Here is a 17580-nt window from a genome sequence, read left to right on the forward strand (position 1 = left end):
TCCCTTTAACCTTCTTCTCTATAGGCAGGAATTCTCAAAGAAACATAGCAATTACATTACACAAGAGAAGAATGCAATACTCTCTTATCTATTAACAGCTGTGTTGCCAATCAAAGTGACAAGGAGCTGTGTCATCCCACCCTTCCCTCTGTTCAAATTGTAGAAGAGAACACTGCTATACTACATTTGCAGCGAAACAGTAACAGAGGAGAAATTGAACCAGACATTGTAAAGGTAACAAAAATCTATATCCATAAGTCTCTCACTGCATTTTCACACCTCTGGAATATATTGATCAAAACTTAGTGGTGATACACCTTTTAACAAAATTGAAAAGTGACATTTCTGAGGTAAGTGTTGACCATGTTACAAATGCTGCTAATATAGTTAGACACTCAGAGTTCACAAAAGAACTCCATCAACTAAATCAATGGTTTTCAGCCTTGGGTCCCCAGGTGTTCTTGGAAATCCTGGCCAGCACAGCTAGTGGTGAAGGGTTCTGCGAGTTTTACTCCAAGAATATCTGGGGACCCAAGACTGGAACCATTGCTCTAGTCGATTCAAATAACATATTAAAGAAGCGAGACAGACTTTGTGGGTATTGCATCCATTAAAGCAGTGTCAGGTAGAAGGCAAATCATGGCTCAATGTCTGGATGATTTACTGTACATTTGCAAGGGTCTCCAAGAGTTTAATAACAGCCATTTTTAACTTCTAAATTTTTACAGTGGATCTTTGATAAGTAGTGATTCATGTAAATATGTTTATTGTTCTACTGACAACCCATGACCAGTCTACATTTTGCTACCTGAAGTGAACAGCAAATGGTGCGTCTTGTGACCCCCAAATAAGGCGAGACACTTTTCCCCCCCCTCACTTGAAGTCGAAGGTCCCACAAATCTCCTTCTGAAAACTGGACTTTACCTCTGTAAATGTGTGAATTGTTGAGTTCAATATGAAATGTACTTACAAAAGGAGCAATTTTGAGCCTGTATTGCTTAAAATTAAGAGTGCACTCATTCTTTTATTTGAATCCTAAACTCGGCTCTGTGATTCTGAAGTCTGCATTCCAGTGCTTTAAAGGATGGCAGTGTTACAGAAAGATAAACTAAGTTTTACCTTCTTATAACGTGTAGTATTTATTTATTTATTTATTTATTTATTTATTTATTTATTTATTTATTTATTTATTTATTTATTTATTTATACATACCCCACCCATCTGGTATATTCTACCACTCTACCATAGTACCCTAGAGTGCACCTGTAATGCAAGGATGGACAGTACGTAGCCCATCTGCTGCATATATCGGCTGCCTCGTAGCAGTGGCATTTTTGGAGGTCCCCTGCATTCACACACCATCCAAAATTTTAAAAGAATTTTGGCACAAAACCTATCCTTGGGCCCTCAGGGGAGGCATAAGGGGCAATTTTGTCATGTTTTGAGGGCTCACCATCACCCTTGGGGTCCCCTGAAATAAATCTCTCCTTTTTTGTTATACAATTTTTTTCTGCTAACAAAACCCTGCTGTGGCCACTTTACAAAATAATAATACACATATTATTGTGTATTATGATGTGTAATAATAAACCAAGAAAAACCAAAACTCCACCTCTTTGGGTGTCAATTAAAATTCTAGTTCCTGATTTTCTCCATATTTTCTAAATAATTTATTTCCAGTTTCTGTGAATACTAAAATCTCTCAATCTTTCCCCCTCACTGTTGCTGTTCCAGAGGGCTCAGTACAGGGCCAGTTCTTTTCTGTCTCTATATGCTTCTCTTGGATACTTATTATATCTATGCTGATGATACCCAGGTTTCTAGTCTTATCCTGAGCTTAGTAATGAGATCTGGGCTTCCTTGACAAACTGCCTATTGTACATCTCATCATGGATGTCCTCTCAACATGGATAAGACTGAAGTCTTGGTCTTTCATCCAAATCATTTTGCCTGTCCCTTGACTATTCCTCCTCTCTTCCTCGACGGTTGTTGTGTGACCCCTGTATTGGAGGTCACGGATCTTAGGATTTTAGTGGATGATTGCCTGTTGCTTCATTCATTTGTGAAAGCAGTCACAAATTGTGAATGAAATCAGAAACAGTCAAGGTATGTGATTTCCATCTTACTAATATCCACTGGATCTGTCACTTCCTGACTCCTGAGACTACAAAGCTCCTTATCCATGTCCTGATGGTTTAACACATGGATTACTTCCTTCTTTTTCTTCTACTTCTCCTCCTCCTCCTCCTCTCTGTCCTCTTACTCTTGTATAAAATAATGTGACATGAGTGGTTTTAAATTTACTATATTACTCCCATATTCCTGTCATCATGGGCCATTTCATTGGCTGCCTATCAGATCAAGAACATATTTTTAAATCCTTGTTTTGACATTTAAAGCCCTATGTTTTCCTTGTCTTTAGCAGAGCTGGTGGCATGGCATATTTTTCTTTAAAAGACTCCGTTCACAGATTCTAGACTTCTGTTGGTCTCTTGGACTACGATGGCAAATTCCAGGCTTCGGAATTGGCTCCAAAGCTGTGGAGTTCTCTTCCTTAGGATATTTGTATGGGAGTTCGACAAATTTAGATGAGCTTTGAAAACCTATCTGTTCAACTTAGAGCCCTAGGTATCAGATGTAGGGCGAAATGAGCAACCCATGTGCTTTTACCTAAAGTTTTTAACTTTAATTAGTTAGTAGCTTTAATTCTTCATAGATCACTGCCCATTCCAAGGAGTTTTATGTTGACATACTTTAGTAGTAGTAGTAGTAGTAGTAGTAGTAGTAGCAGCAGCAGCAGTAGCAGTAGTAGTAGTAGTATTTGGAGATAATATAAGATACAGTCTGACTGGTATTATTATTATTATTATTATTATTATTATTATTATTATTATTATTATTATTATTATTATTATTATTATTATTATTATTATTATTATTATTATTATTATAAACAAATTAGCTTTTGGTGCCCTACCTCTCTCCTTCAGCTCCTCTTCCTTGGTCTTAGGGCTGACATCAAAACCTGAAAAATGGCCATTTCCCCTGGTGCAATCATTCGTCCTTGGTCTATGTGTGTAAAGGACGAAAGGGTGTAATAGTAAACAAGATAAAATACTTATTCTACATTATATAGTTCTGCATGAATTTATGTTTTGACCAAAGTATGTTAGGCACACAAGATCACCTCTAATACCACTAAAAATTATTGCCAGTTTCTGGTCTAACAAATTGTATGGAAATTTTCTTACTTTTACAAAGTAAAATTCACTTTGATGAATAAAAAATGGACCACCAGTGCTCAGAGCAGGATGCAGATTTAAGAGATCAATCAATGCTGAAGAAAATAATCACTACCAAGGGAGTTTGGTTTATTTTTTTTCTCCGCACTGTTGTGGTAAAGAGACATAATTCAAAGCTTTCACTCCAAATAGTTGCACAAGAACGTTTTCCAAGAAATCAAAGTATATGTCAAAATACTCAGAATGCAATATTCCCACAAATAAATACTAAATGCTCTTAATATTCAAAACAGCTGCCTACACCCTGATTCACTGAATATCCATATTGTAACAGTCATTTAAAAATTAACTAATCAAAATGCCAATATAACCCAAGAACAAAGGAAATTAAGTACCTGCCTGTTTAGCCTGTGGAACCTTGTCCTGTAGATATGCTAACTGAGGAGCTGTTGGATATGGGGGAAGAGCTCCTGCACCAGCACAACACCAGTGCTTTGCTAATGTCAACTAGAGTTCTCACATTTGCAGTAATGACCTTTGCACAAACTGAGCACTTGCACAACTGCAGAAAACGATGATAGCTGATGCCCTTTTACATGGACTTTTTAAAATTAGAAATACTAGAAGGGTTATTTGGTTCATTTTGATCAACCAGTCCTTCTGTGTTTGTTGTCTGTGCTTAGCTTCATAAAGGAAAAGAGAGAAGTGACACTAGTTTTGCACAGCGACATTTTACTAGTTTTTTTGAATGTTATGCACATCACAGTGTTTTTCCCCCAGTGATGGGCAAGTGCCCACCCAAGTTTCATATTTATGTGAAGTGCAGTTCTGCCTTAAACGCAATACAGTTAAATCTAATTACCATTGCACAGCACCTGGTTGGCAATTATATCTCTCATGCCTTTAATTAGGCTACAAGTGTTTGGAATCACACATCTGTCTGGAAGAAATAGTCTGCGGCTGGGAAGCATATTGGTCAGGATCCATCTATGTAACATGAATGGTGACAGGGGCAGAAGCAGATTGCCACTAATTAAAACTTTCCTTTCAGGATTTCAGGGTATAGCCTTCATGGCACTATGTGCAGACCATGCACACCATGAAATTGCAAAAGGCGGGCTTTAATCTACCACTGCCAATAATATCATTCCAACTATGCAGGCAGAGTTGGGCAATAGGATTTCAGCCTGTATGTTCTGAATACACAGGCTGAAATGATGTATTATCATTTTCTCAATAAGAAAGAAGGCTAGTAATTGATGACATTGCTTGCAGCAGTACTGCCACTGTTCCTTTTTCGATAATAAATTTTATGAGCTCTTAGAAAGCCACATACAAAATGAGAGAAAACACAAATGTGGATTATTATTTTATGGAATGGTAATGCTACTCTATTTAAAAAGATAAGCTTTTACAATTAACAATAATTTCCCATTACGTAGCAGAGACATTTATGTGCATTTTGCTTTTCTGTAATCAAAACTCAACTTACACCATCCTGTAAACAACATACTGAGCTTTTATGAATGCCTGTGGGGTAAAATGCTTTTCTAGCTTTGGATAGCTATGAAAGGGCTTACATATCCTTTTAGTACAATCTCAGTTTGGTGCCCTCCAAATATTTCAGACTGCAACTTCCACTAGAAAAGCCAGCATGGCCAATTGTTAGGAATCAGAAGAACCACAAGTATGTCTCATTAGAGCTTGACGTGGAACAGTGACACCAAGATAACAGGTATCCACATAACCACATCCACCTGGAAGACAGGCAGATCTTTAGATGGTCACAATAGAGGTCTACTCAGCAACACTTCTTAAGGGTGTTCTACTGAATGCACTTACAAGCACCACCACAGACTTTCACTGTGAGCATGCAAATGTCTGACCAAGTTTTTGGGGAGGGCAGGGATTTCCTGCATGCTCCTATCCCTGACATACTTCACACCTTAACTGGTTTTAAAATGCAATGCCTGAACAGGGCTACAGTCAAGGGAACTTAAGATGCGGCCTACCATTTTAGCTCCATATTGCATAAACTGAGTGGCAATAATTCATGGGTACCCAACCCTATTTGCACATGTTGGCTGATGAACCTGGAGCCTACTGCACACAAAACATGTGCAGTCCAAAACATCTTTGGGGGCACCAGGTTAGGGAGGAGTAATATACGATAGACAACAGTGAAAAAACCTATCACACATTTCATATCTGTACACATCATGCAAAAACAAAATTAAAAACATAACCTTATTCTTGATTGACTAGAACTGAACATAGTGGGAATAGAATGAACATTCAGCTTCAAACACTAAAGAAAAAGCAATCTCATTTAAATGATTTGCTGATATGACTTTAAACGATTTATTTAATCTGTATCTTTTTATGTAAATATCCTTCAACTAAAGATTTAAAAAGCATAATTTAGAACAGATTTTAGAAAGTATAATTAGATGCCCTGTCAGATGGGAAGACAAATTAAAAGTGCAATTCACACTGCTACAGCAGCCATGCCACCAAGGAGCAACTAATCTTTTGCACAATACTCACAGCAGAATGTACTCTAGTCTCCGTAGGGCACGTGATTATAGATTTGCAAGGAAACCGGAGTGTAAATTATTCATCAGTGAAGCTTTCATTCCCCCGCCCCCTCAAAAAAAGTGTGCCACATAAATAGCAAAAACTGTTAATTCACAGCCTTTTACAAATTAACTGCCTAGTAATGGCATCAGTTATTACCAGTGATTTTTACTAGTACTTGCAGTAGTAAGATGCTATCGAAGGCACAGCTGCATGTTTAGAAAAATATGCTCAAGACTGACTGCAACATCCATGCAGCCAATTAATTTTTCAGAATTCATACACTCATGTAAATGTAAATCACTGTACAGAAGCCTGTCGGAAGATCTGATTAGTGCAAGTTTATTGCTAAAGCCATATATTTTGGGAGGAAGAACACCGCTCACATGTCAAAATCCATAATACTGAAACGCGGCAAAAAAAGAGAGAGAGAGAGAGAGATTGACATGGCTCCTATATTTGAATTACTGGGTTCACCTGTCTTGTAGCTAGAAAGTATTCTCAGGAATGTACCTTTTATAAAATCTTTTAAAAATCTAAAAAGGGAAGCAGATTGAAAAGAATATTTTATTTCCTGCGTATAATTGGTCCTATATCTACAACCCCAGAAGATGGCAGAGTAGCAGTCACAGAATTTCTGTAACTGGTAGTTAATTATTGCATCTCTCTTTTTCAAATTATTTCACACTCTCCAGAAACACACACACACACACATACATACACAAAGGTAAAGAATGATCAGTACTGTTCATACAGAACACAATTCCTGAACCATCAACTCCCTTAAAAATGGTCCCCTTTTCCTGTTTTTGCACCCTTCATAGGAAAATGAAAAAATGTTTTCATGGCAACAATTGTCTCCATTGCAACAACCATAGAAGCTTCATACTTGAAAGGTTCAGCAGGGTGCACTTGGGGTTGACCAGTTGAATATGAACAAGTGGATTGTTTCTGACTCTTTGTGCCAGAGAACCTAACAGAGCAAAGCAAGGCAAAGCAAGGCAAAGCAAAGCAATTATATACGTATCACTGGACAGTGCTTAAATTACTCTTTAGGAGGTTTACAATTTGATTGTACACATAGCCTCCCACCCTACAAACTGGATACTCAGATTGCCCACCTCAAATGGATAGAAGGCTGGGTCAACATCAAACCTTGGTACTGTACCTGAATCTGTTCGGATGGAACTCAGGTCAAGAGTAGAGTTTTTACTGAAATACTGCAGTTTAACCACTCTGCATGAACTCCTCTGAGTGCATATGGGTACACTCCAAAATGTGTATCTACATCCACACTCTGCCAAAGCTAGCCACACACATATGACTAGAGCTGGAGCAAAACATTAATAAATGTTTATTTTTAAATTGTATTGGTTAAAGAGTAAATAGAATGTAACTAAAACAAAGAACTGCTGGATAGCTCAGTGGTTTAGGTATCTGGTTGCAGGATCAGAGACTGGGAGTTCAATTCCCCTTCAATTCCCCATCAAATCTAGCCTCCTTGACAGGGGCTGGACTTGATGATCCATAAGGTCCCTTCCAGCTCTGCAGTTCTAAGATTAATAATAATAATAATAATAATAATAATAATAATAATAATAATAATAATAATAATAATAATAATAATAATAATAATAATAATAATAATAATAATAATAATAATGTCATACGAATTCATTGCTTTTAAAGCAATAAGTAACACTAACAATACCTGCAAACACACACGAAATAATAAGTTACTTCTGTAAAATAACATTTACACTTCCGTGCTGTTAGTAGGCAATGAAGCTTCCAGCACAGAGCAGTGTTAGCAGGTCCCTGAAGAGTCTACCTTCCACCCCAATCATCCCACAGGTGATTTCACCTGGACCACCCTGGAAGGTGGCAAATCCACTCACTACAAATGCAACAAACCCACCATAATCTCCAATGGAGGTGAAGGAAGAGAAGGACAGTGGAAGGGGCTACCCCAGATGTTTCTGAGGGCAGGGAGGCAGAGGGAGAAAGTGAAGACCAGAAGGGGCAGCATGGTCCAAAGGTTCTCGACAGTCAGAGGAAGGTCCAAAGGTTAAAAAAGAGGAGGCAAAAGGATGTGGGGAAGGACAGAACCAGTGCCAAAGGGCAGAGGAGGAGGAAGAGAACGATGGAAAGGAAAAAAAGAAGACTTCAGTAGAAGAGCCAGAGTGTCCACAACTGGAGCCTCCCAAGGAGGTCTTAGAGGGGACTAGTTTGAGCTGTCCCTAGAATGTCATTGCTCAGAGGTGAAGGCAGGAGTGAGCTGTAGAGCCACCTCCAATGACCCCACCTCAAACCAAACTGAGGCCCTGGAGGAGGCAAAGGCAATTTAACTGCATCCAGCAATTAGAAGCAAGTAATCATTACAAAGCCTCATAATATAGATGTAATGTCCCAGTTTTAAAAATAGGAAAATAAATGACATTTTGAGTACTCCACCACCTTCACCTTCCAGCCTCAAAGGTTGACAGGCATGGCCGTTAGAATTTATTCAGCAGCTTGGGTAACACCCAAACTCAAAGGGTTTTTTGCACTCCCAATAGCGCAACAGCCTCTCTCCTTCAGAAAATAGTTGCACTTCCTTTTGGAAGATTTCTTCTTGCACCTATTGCTAATGTTTTCCTTGTGTTTTCTGATTTCTCGCACCAGGGCATACAAAGCATCTTCCACTCCCTAATTAGTTTTGATAGAGGTCTCTACAAAGGGGATTCCATAGCTTCTGGCAAGCTCCTGAGCCTCTTTCGTATCCACCGTCCAAGAGGGTAGATCACACTTATTTCCAACAAGCACCATAGGAACATCATCAAAGTCCTTAACACAATTGATCTGTTCCCTGTAATGGTGAACATCTTCAAAAGACTTTGTATTGTAGATTGCAAAGACACACAGGAAGCCTTCTCCTGTTCTCATATATTGATCATGCATAGCACTGTATTCTTCTTTCCCACCTGCATCCCAGATATCAAACAGACACATATCTCCATCGATTACAATCTGCTTCCAATATGAATCCTCAATTGTGGGATCATACTCATCCACAAAGTGATTCTGAATCAATTGTATGGTAAGTGCACTCTTCCAAACACCACCAGAGCCCTCCACCACCAGTTTCTATTCCGTCATCTCTGCTAGATTCCAAGGCAAATCGCCAGGAAGGGAGGGAGGGGCAGTGAGAGACTCAGGTTACCATACACCCCCATGGGGGGGGGGAGAAGAAGCTAGCAGATGCAGCATGTGCACACATGAGCCAAGGGGCCCAGGCCAGCAGTGGAGAATCCCTCCCTCTTGAGAGCCTCTCGGAAGCAGAAGCATGCACCATACAATGCATGGCTTCCTGTTCTCAGAGAAGAGGACAGAGATGGAGACAGCTGGTGGGGGGGACTGCTCCTCTTCTTTGGACTGAAGGGGGCTATTTACGGTAACTGTTCTTATACATAGTTGTTTCCATTTGTAGTTGCTTTGTTACTTTTTGAGTAGCAAAAGAAATCTCATGTCTGGACTGACACAACCTTTGGGGCCATTCTCCACATGGAGGACCTAGAGGCGTGTACATGCCGTTAGACAAGAAGTCTCAGTCTAGTTAAACTGCTTTAGCATCTATTTGACACCAGTTTCCTCCGCTCCTCTACCATTCAAAATTAGGATAGTCTTCCTGTCAGAAATGACTCCATATTTTTCATCATATGTGATTAGCTGTTGTTCTTACCTGCCAGGAAGTTGCCTTTGATTTATGGCACCCCTATGAATGAGTAATCTCAAAAATGTCCTGCCCTCAATAGTTCTTGTAAACTCATGATTATGGCTTCCTTCATGTATTCAATCCATGCCATATTTGGTCTAGCTATATGATGCAATTAACAATGTGATTCTGTGATTCAAAACCATCATGCTGACTGACATCTCTGATTAGATACGATGAAGGAAATGCACTAGAAATAAAAATAAAGCAAGACTACAGGTGCAAAAGACACAAGAGAAGACTATTGAGGAGATACTGAGGGTCTTTTTTTCTCTTATTCATCCTGCCAATTCTGGTCCTTCATTTGCAAATGTTTCAGTATCAAAATATGGTGCAGCATTTGGCATAAATCTGTATTTTCCTCAGTGGTGCAAGAATGTACTGATTTTGCTGTCTGTGCTACTGTATATTTGGCAGTCTCCTGTCATCCACAAATGGGGTGAGTGGGGAGAAATCAGGACAAAATGTTTTTCTCTGCCTTCAAATCTCCCTGTCTCCGTTTGTGAAGAGGTGAATTAGGTCACAGGAAAAAATTAAATTGCAGTTCCCACAAGCCAAAGTTCTGTGAGTGTTATGCTGAAATGCAGTTATTTGTATTCCTTTGCAAACTGACTGATGTGTTTACTCCTCCTTTAAGCCTTGCCCCGCTTTAAAATTTTGCTTTTCATTTCTTGTTCCACAGCTTACCATGGTTCTTAAGCTCCTATGAGTGATTTAAATGCTATACTGTATACTGTACATAACAAACAGTAATAAGATTCCTTTTGATTTTCTGTTTAGGATGGATCAGGACCCCACCTCTAATCTTCACTGGACTTTCATTCTCCAGCAACTGGCTGCCCTCATACTGGAGATCTCTTAAAAACTGGCAACAAAAACATCACAGCATAATCATGTTGAATGATTCCCAGTGAAACTCTAAAGAAAAAAGATGGCTTTCTCCATGGGTCTGTCGGAAAAGCTATCTTTTCCCCTCATACAGTAGTGCTGGGAACCATGGACATGCACAGACCCTCAGATATGCTAGTCTGGTCTTAGGGAGAATGGCTCACATTTACTTTAATTTGGACTCTGCCCATTTTGGTTTGGGTACTGAACGCATATGAGAAAACAAAAGGTTTCTGCCTCCTTTTGACTATCGCAAAAAACCACAAAAACAGCTATAATGGTTGTTCTCTCTGTCTGCAGTAGATAGGATTGGTAAACACAGTAAACTTTTAGAAAGGTTCTCTGCCTGATATGGTATAAAAATACTTTGGACTGTAATAATTAATATTGCATTGGGGAAATAATATTGAAGAACTGGAGAAAATGAAGATATACTGTAGTTGCTGCTTCTGAAGGTATAAGAACGGTCACATTTTAGATTTATAGGTGCAAGGCATTCTTTGCAAGAGGAGTCTTTCTGCTTGGTCATTGTCCAGAAAGGATATTCTTAATTTTCTGTGTACCTTCTGGATCATTTGCACAAAATTGTCAAATAGCAAAGTGGTGGCCCTTTTAACAAGACTGCAGATTCAGAAACATATATTTATATGAAATGGGTATCCTAAAACTCTTTTGGGAATGAGAAGGAGAACAATTTATCACTTCTTCTCTCCACCTGTGCTTTTTGTGCAAATTGTGTGACAATGGCACAAACCATAAATTTTTCTCCATCCAAAGAGGGCAACGTTTCAAAAGGATACCTGCAGGGCTAAACATTGTAACACTTGAAAACCAGATTAAATAATTTCAACACTGGCCAATATCCATTTGCACAATTATGCAAAATGTGCTCTTAATTCCACCAAACCAGCTAACATGCAGAACATTTCCTGTCAAATCTCTTTCTGTGGAAAACACAGAACCCTACAGTATGACACAGTATCAGTAAGTAAAAATATGCGTAGGCTGGATTCAGTTCTTGATACAAACTTAGCCTACCTTCACCTGAGATACTCTGAAAACACTGAGAATGAAACTTTATGACTGTATTGTTTTATGGCTTTTCCTGTTAATTTCTTTTTACAGAGGCAGTTGGGAAAATTCTGGACCCAGGTAGATATACACCATTTGCAGTTAACAACTCCTGTCTTGCTACTAGTTCACACATAATTAAGTATTCAGCCAGTACCCTGTAAGCAAACAGTACCTTACGTTCAATCTGTGCAATGTGAAAAAGGCATTTCCGAACACACACTCCATTAACTGGAGTACAATTGCTAAATGAATGCAGAACATGAACCTATAATATTCTGCCAAATGTTATTTTGCTAAGCATGAATTTGTTTGCTCATCAGCAAAATAAGCCATATGAAAAAAATTATTTGCCTACTGCTAAAAGCTTTCTTTAGTGAAGCACTGAACAAATGTGGACCGACACCTTAATATCTCTGTGTAACCAACTCTGGGCAATAGCTCCTCCATGGCTACCATCCTGTCTTCCCATCATTTATTTTTATGAACACTGCACTGAGCACTTTGCTACAATGAAGCATTTACAGTCTAGCTTCAATATTCATTATAGATGTCAACACACGAAATGAGCAATTACTATTATTAGTGAGCCTTTTCTCAAAGGTTCTCATTATTCCAAGAAGCTCACTGGACTTGTTACTGGTGGGTGGTGATTGACAATTCAGTAATTCCAGTTGTATTATGACCAGTTTATTTTCTCGATGAGAGCAGAGTTTTAAGACCTGAACCCAGCTTCCTCATGATGAATTTCCACCTGTACAAACACTGTGGCTGAAATCCTGTTGGTACAGATCCACAAGCAGAGGGCTGATGACATCATTAGCCATTGCCTTTTATCCCAAATTAAAAATTCCTATTCCTCCCCCACCTCCCCTGATTCCAAGACTCCCTAAGTACTCTTTTCACCCTAGAGAAGGTTTTTTTTGGAGGGGGGGGATACAGGATAGGGGAGGAGTCTGTAATGTCTGAAAATCACTGCCATTTCACTGGAAGGAATGTAGTACATGATGATGTTATTGATGTAAGATCATATGTTGTCTGTTTCTAGCCATTATAACAACAGAGATGGGCACTAACCTGAATTCAGAAGTTTATGCTAGTTTGTATTGCCTCCCTGGTCAATGCCCCACTCACTAGCTGGAGCGCATTCCTCTCCTCCTCCTCTTCAGCTATTCAGCCAGTCCCTGGCAGGAGCACAGGCTTGCCTGTCCCACCTCCTTGTCTGAGTGGGTGATCAGCCAAGGAGGCAGGATAAGGAAACTGGGGACTAGCTGAACAGTCAAAGAGGAGGAGGAGGAGAGGAGCGCACACCTGCTAGCTAGTGGGGGAAGAGAAACTGCAGCTCCAAATCAAGGTTCATGCCTACCTCTAAATAATAATATTGCACTATCAAGTCAATTCTGACTTACAGTGGATCTTTTCAGGGTTTTCAGGTAGAGCACATGTGTCAAACTAAAGGCCCGCGGGCCAAATTCAGCCCGCCGGGCCATTTCATGTGGCCCTCGCAGTGTTGCCTGCTACTCTGCAGTGTACAATACACAGGCACTTATTCGGTCACCCATAATGCTCTGTAAGGATTCTGGGAATCCTCCTAGGGGGACTTCTAATCCCAGCATTCCAAGCAGCGAAGAGTCAGAAAGTGCAGCCACTTGGGCAGCGTACAGCACCTTGGGAAATGTAGTCCTCACTATTGACCACTCACCCCCGTTCTTATGGCTCCCGGTGAGGACTGTTTGATGGTATCATCTAGCAGCGGCCATCTCCGCCTCCTCTCCTGCATCAACTATGGAAGCGAGTGAGGAGCCAGGTGATAATGAGGGAAGATGGCCATGGCAAGCATGAGGGAATGGTGGGAGACTTCCGTGAATAATTAACAAAACAAATAAACATGGGTGGGGCCATGGAGCAGGCATCACCAGGTGGGCGAGGCTAGCCAGGTCAGCGGCGCTGTGGGGAGATATGGGGGGCAGCCCACAGATCTCTGAAAGGGGTGAGGCTTCCTGCCTTGCTCTTCTTGACCTGGGGTGCAGGGGTTGCCCTTGCAGTCTTTCAGCCACTTTATTTATTTATTTATTTATTTATTTATTTATTTATTTATTTATTTATTTATTTATTTATTTATTTATTTATTTATTTATTTATTTATTTATTTATTTATTTATTTAATATGCCGCCCACACTACCTCATTATCCACTTTTACCGAAGCTGCACTGAGGAGGGAGCGGGTTTTGCAAGTCTCTTTGTGTTTCTGAATATAAAGCCTGTCAACTTCTCCTTTTCTAGTTAACATTGCCTGATAAAGGGGACAACCCCCAAAGTGCTTGTACTTTGCACTTTGGAACAAAAAAAAAAGGATTAATACCCCAACTTGAAACAGCAGATTGACCTCTGTGTTCACCTTTTTTTGTTTTGTTTTTTTTTGTTCACAGCCATTATTTGTTTTGTCATAGTTCTCCCTGTCTCAGCTGGGACCAAACAGTTAAACAAAGTTAATATAATAAACAGTGCTTGGTAATATTTGATGATTACAATGATATATTTCTGTTACTAAAACTCACTTTTCAATAAATTGCACAATAGTTGTATACATTAATATCTGCTTGCCATTATTTCTAGACTTTGATCATAGACTTTTCCTTCAGAGCTAGTTATTACTTACGTTATTACTAAAGCCAGTAATAATTGAATGAAGAGGGTTATATTTAATATGATAAAGAGTAGATCATTTATATAATCTTACAGATACAACTGGCCCTTTGAGGGCAGCCATAATGCCAATGTGGCCCAAGATGAAATTGAGTTTGACACCTCTGAGGTAGAGTGTTTACCATTCCTTTCTTCTGGGAGGATCGTGGGGCTGTGCAGCTTACCCAAGGCTACACAGGCTGGCTCTTCTCACAGGATGTATACCTAAACCACTGAGCTATCCAGCCATCTAACTATGATACCAGAGTGATAAAACAAATTTATTTATTTATTTTTATTATTTATTTGTTTATTTGTTTGTTTATTTATACCCCACCCATCTAGACCAAAGTCTACTCTGGGCAGCTAAGAATTAAAAAAATGGAATAAAAACAATAGAAAGGTAAAGGTTCCCCTTGACAATTTTTGTCCAGTCATGTTCGACTCTAGGGGGCGGTGCTCATCCCCGTTTCCAAGCCATAGAACCAGCATTTTGTCCGAAGACAATCTTCCGTGGTCACATGGCCAGTGCGACTTAGACACGGAACGCTGTTACCTTCCCACTGAGGTGGTCCCTATTTATCTACTTGCACTTGCATGCTTTCGAACTGCTAGGTTGGCGGGAGCTGGGACAAGCGATGGGCGTTCACTCCGTTGCGTGGATTCGATCTTACGACTGCTTGGTCTTCTGACCCTGCAGCATAGGCTTCTGCGGTTTAGCCCACAGCACCACCACGTCCCTCAAAACACAATATAATTAAGTAAAAAACAACAATAGTAATGTGGCACAAGATGAGGAAAAGAAAAAAATTCAAGTGATGACAGGAGGGAAAGCCTGCCTAAAGAGACAGGTCTTAAGTTTGCTCTTAAAAACACCCAGCAAGGGAGCCAGACAGATCTCTGGGGGCAGACTGTTCCAAAGTTGAGGGGCCACTGCCGAGAAGACCCGGTTTCTTGTTCTTTCTCTCCAGGCCTCCCTCGGCGTTAGGGGGAGAAAGATGGTAGCAGTGTGGATAAGTAAATGTCTAGATCAGTTTTTTATTTTTTAGAAATTAGTAAGATGGAACAGAGAGAAAAAGAGAGAGATTTTCCTATTCAGTAAAAGATTAAAATGTCCCATATTGCGTCTCAGGGAGCTGCTGTTTCTCTGGGCCTAGGTGGGGAAAGAAATCTCAGGATAATGATAATGGCAGGACAGACACCTGAAGCGTCTTTAACCCATGGGCATTCATCCCCATCTGTTTGCAACTGACTCAGTGTGAAGGTGATTTCATGTGTGTTGCAGTTGTTCAATGCCAGTATGTTCAAAAATCAGGAGTGGGGGCGGCTAGGGAGAGAAGTAGGGAAGGCTGCATGCTATTGTGCTGTTTGGAGCAATACAAGGTGTGGAGCATTTTGTGCCAGTTTCCAGGATCAGCTGGTCCACAAGAAACTCCACCTCCTAACCATCTACAGTGGGGTCTTGACTTGAGAACTTAATCCGTATTGGAAGGCGGTTCTCAAGTCAAAAAGTCTGTAAGTCAAGTCTCCATTGACCTACAGTGCATTGAAAACCGATTAATCCCGTAACAGGCCGTTTTTGTTCCATTTTGGTTTTTTTCTGGTCTGTAAGTCAAATCTCAGTCTGCAAGTCAAACCTAAATTTTGCGGCCAGAGAAGTCTGTAACTCAAAAAGTCTGTAAGTCAAGCCGTCTGTAAGTCAAGGGTCCACTGTACTTAATCGTCACAAGGACCCAACCTTACAACAACACACAGCTATAATCCCTTTCCCCAACTTCAGGTTTAGTTCCGTAAATCTCAGGAAATGGGCTGTTGTTGGCCTGGCAACCATATCTACGTATTAATTGTATTCAGATCTGCAAAAGTCTGGAAATAATGTTCTTGCATATGCAGCTATTAACATTCAATAGTACTGTACTTAAAGTTGCCAAAATCTTACTGTCAGAATCCAGGGAGTTTTCTGTTTCTTTTAAAATTAGGCCGATTATGATACAGAGGCAGTGTGATGTAGCAGATAGAGTATCAGACTAGTATTTAGGAGACCTGGGTTCATATCTCTGCTTAGCCATGGAAGCTCACTAGAGGGTGGCAATGGTAATACACTCCCCGCACACATCTCATTTCTTGTAATTGAGATCACCATGATTCAGAAATGTACTGATGGCAAATAATAACAAGATGATCATAAATAACTATATTGTCCTTAGTGGTGCTGCAAGAATTTGAACAAAGACACAAGATGGAGAGAGTGTCAGTTTGTTGGAAGTGATTCTGAGACTTAGACCAAAAAATGCTACACCTAGGGAAAGAAGAGCACCCACCACTGATGCTTCTTTCCACCTAAAATTTCAGGTGTCCCTGAGGTAAAGAGAAGCAAAAAAGAATTAAGTGGCCTTGATCAGAATGCTCAAAGACCCTCCTGCCTCTTTGAGGCCAAACAGGAAAGTGATTACACACCCCCAAACTGTCTCTTAAATCTGACCTCTACTTTGTCCAAAGCATGTTACTTTCCACTTAACTTATCTATCATTTAAATTGCATCCCAAAGTGAAATCAAAAAGTGACAGCTGAGTTTATACAACCCCTCTTGCACTCTCCCTCACAGAAGGTGGAATCATGACATAAAGTTCTCAGTTTATTTGAACATTTTATTTATTATCTCTATATCTCTATATTTATTTATTTATTTCCCTTCTAACCAGAGGCTACTCTGGGTGGATCCCACAACGCAAGATCTCTCTAACTACAAATGAAACTACAATAGAAAATATGTTTCAGTACAAGCTCATGGGCAAGTCTTACATAAACAAGCATAAATAATTCTAGTTATGTATTTTAATATCACCATCATTGTGATTGTTTCTTCTGTTTACAAGGTATTCTAATGTCTGGATCTTTTCCTGTTTTGTCAGACTTATTCTTATTTTCTCCCACCCAGAGTTTTCAATCTGCTGTTACCCTAATGCTGTATTTTATATGCTGAAGCTTATTATTCATTCAAGAGTTCAGATTATCATAAAGGATTTCCTTTTTTTTTTCATATTTGGAAGACAAAGATATTGAAAAAAAAAAGCTTTTAAAAAGGAAATTTGTTAGCAATTCCTGATTTTTAAAATACATGAATATGATCAGTTCTTAGAAACAGGTTTTAATCTCTCTCTCTCTCTCTCTCTCTCTCTCTCTCTGTGCTGTGGTGCTGTGGCTGTGTCTACCACTGCTCTTATTAATATTAATTCCAGACATCTTGGCTCTGTGACTTAACTCTAGCATATTGTGAAAACGGGAGATATTGAGCATTCATATACCGGCTCAGCTAAACTTGCTACTCAGAAGATTTTAAATTTAGTACAATGAAATGGGT

General features: G+C 39.7%; 1 protein-coding gene and 1 pseudogene across 11 annotated transcripts in view; both read right to left on the bottom strand.

Moving 5' to 3' along the window:
* The window catches only part of TAFA2 (TAFA chemokine like family member 2), a 203176-nt gene that overhangs the window by 83957 nt on the left and 101639 nt on the right, over window positions 1-17580 (bottom strand). Inside the window, exon 1 of one of the 11 annotated variants that reach the window (XR_012087392.2) lies at window positions 2979-3383. The exons of the other annotated variants lie outside the window; for them this stretch is intronic. The gene's annotated coding sequence lies outside the window, so the exon portion shown is untranslated. Of the gene's footprint in view, window positions 1-2978; window positions 3384-17580 lie in introns of those variants that run through there. 11 annotated transcript variants of the gene reach the window in all.
* LOC110075121 (GTPase KRas pseudogene) lies at window positions 8323-8958 on the bottom strand (annotated as a pseudogene).

This window comes from Pogona vitticeps, chromosome 5, assembly GCF_051106095.1.
Source record: "Pogona vitticeps strain Pit_001003342236 chromosome 5, PviZW2.1, whole genome shotgun sequence".
Lineage (NCBI taxonomy): Eukaryota > Metazoa > Chordata > Lepidosauria > Squamata > Agamidae > Pogona > Pogona vitticeps.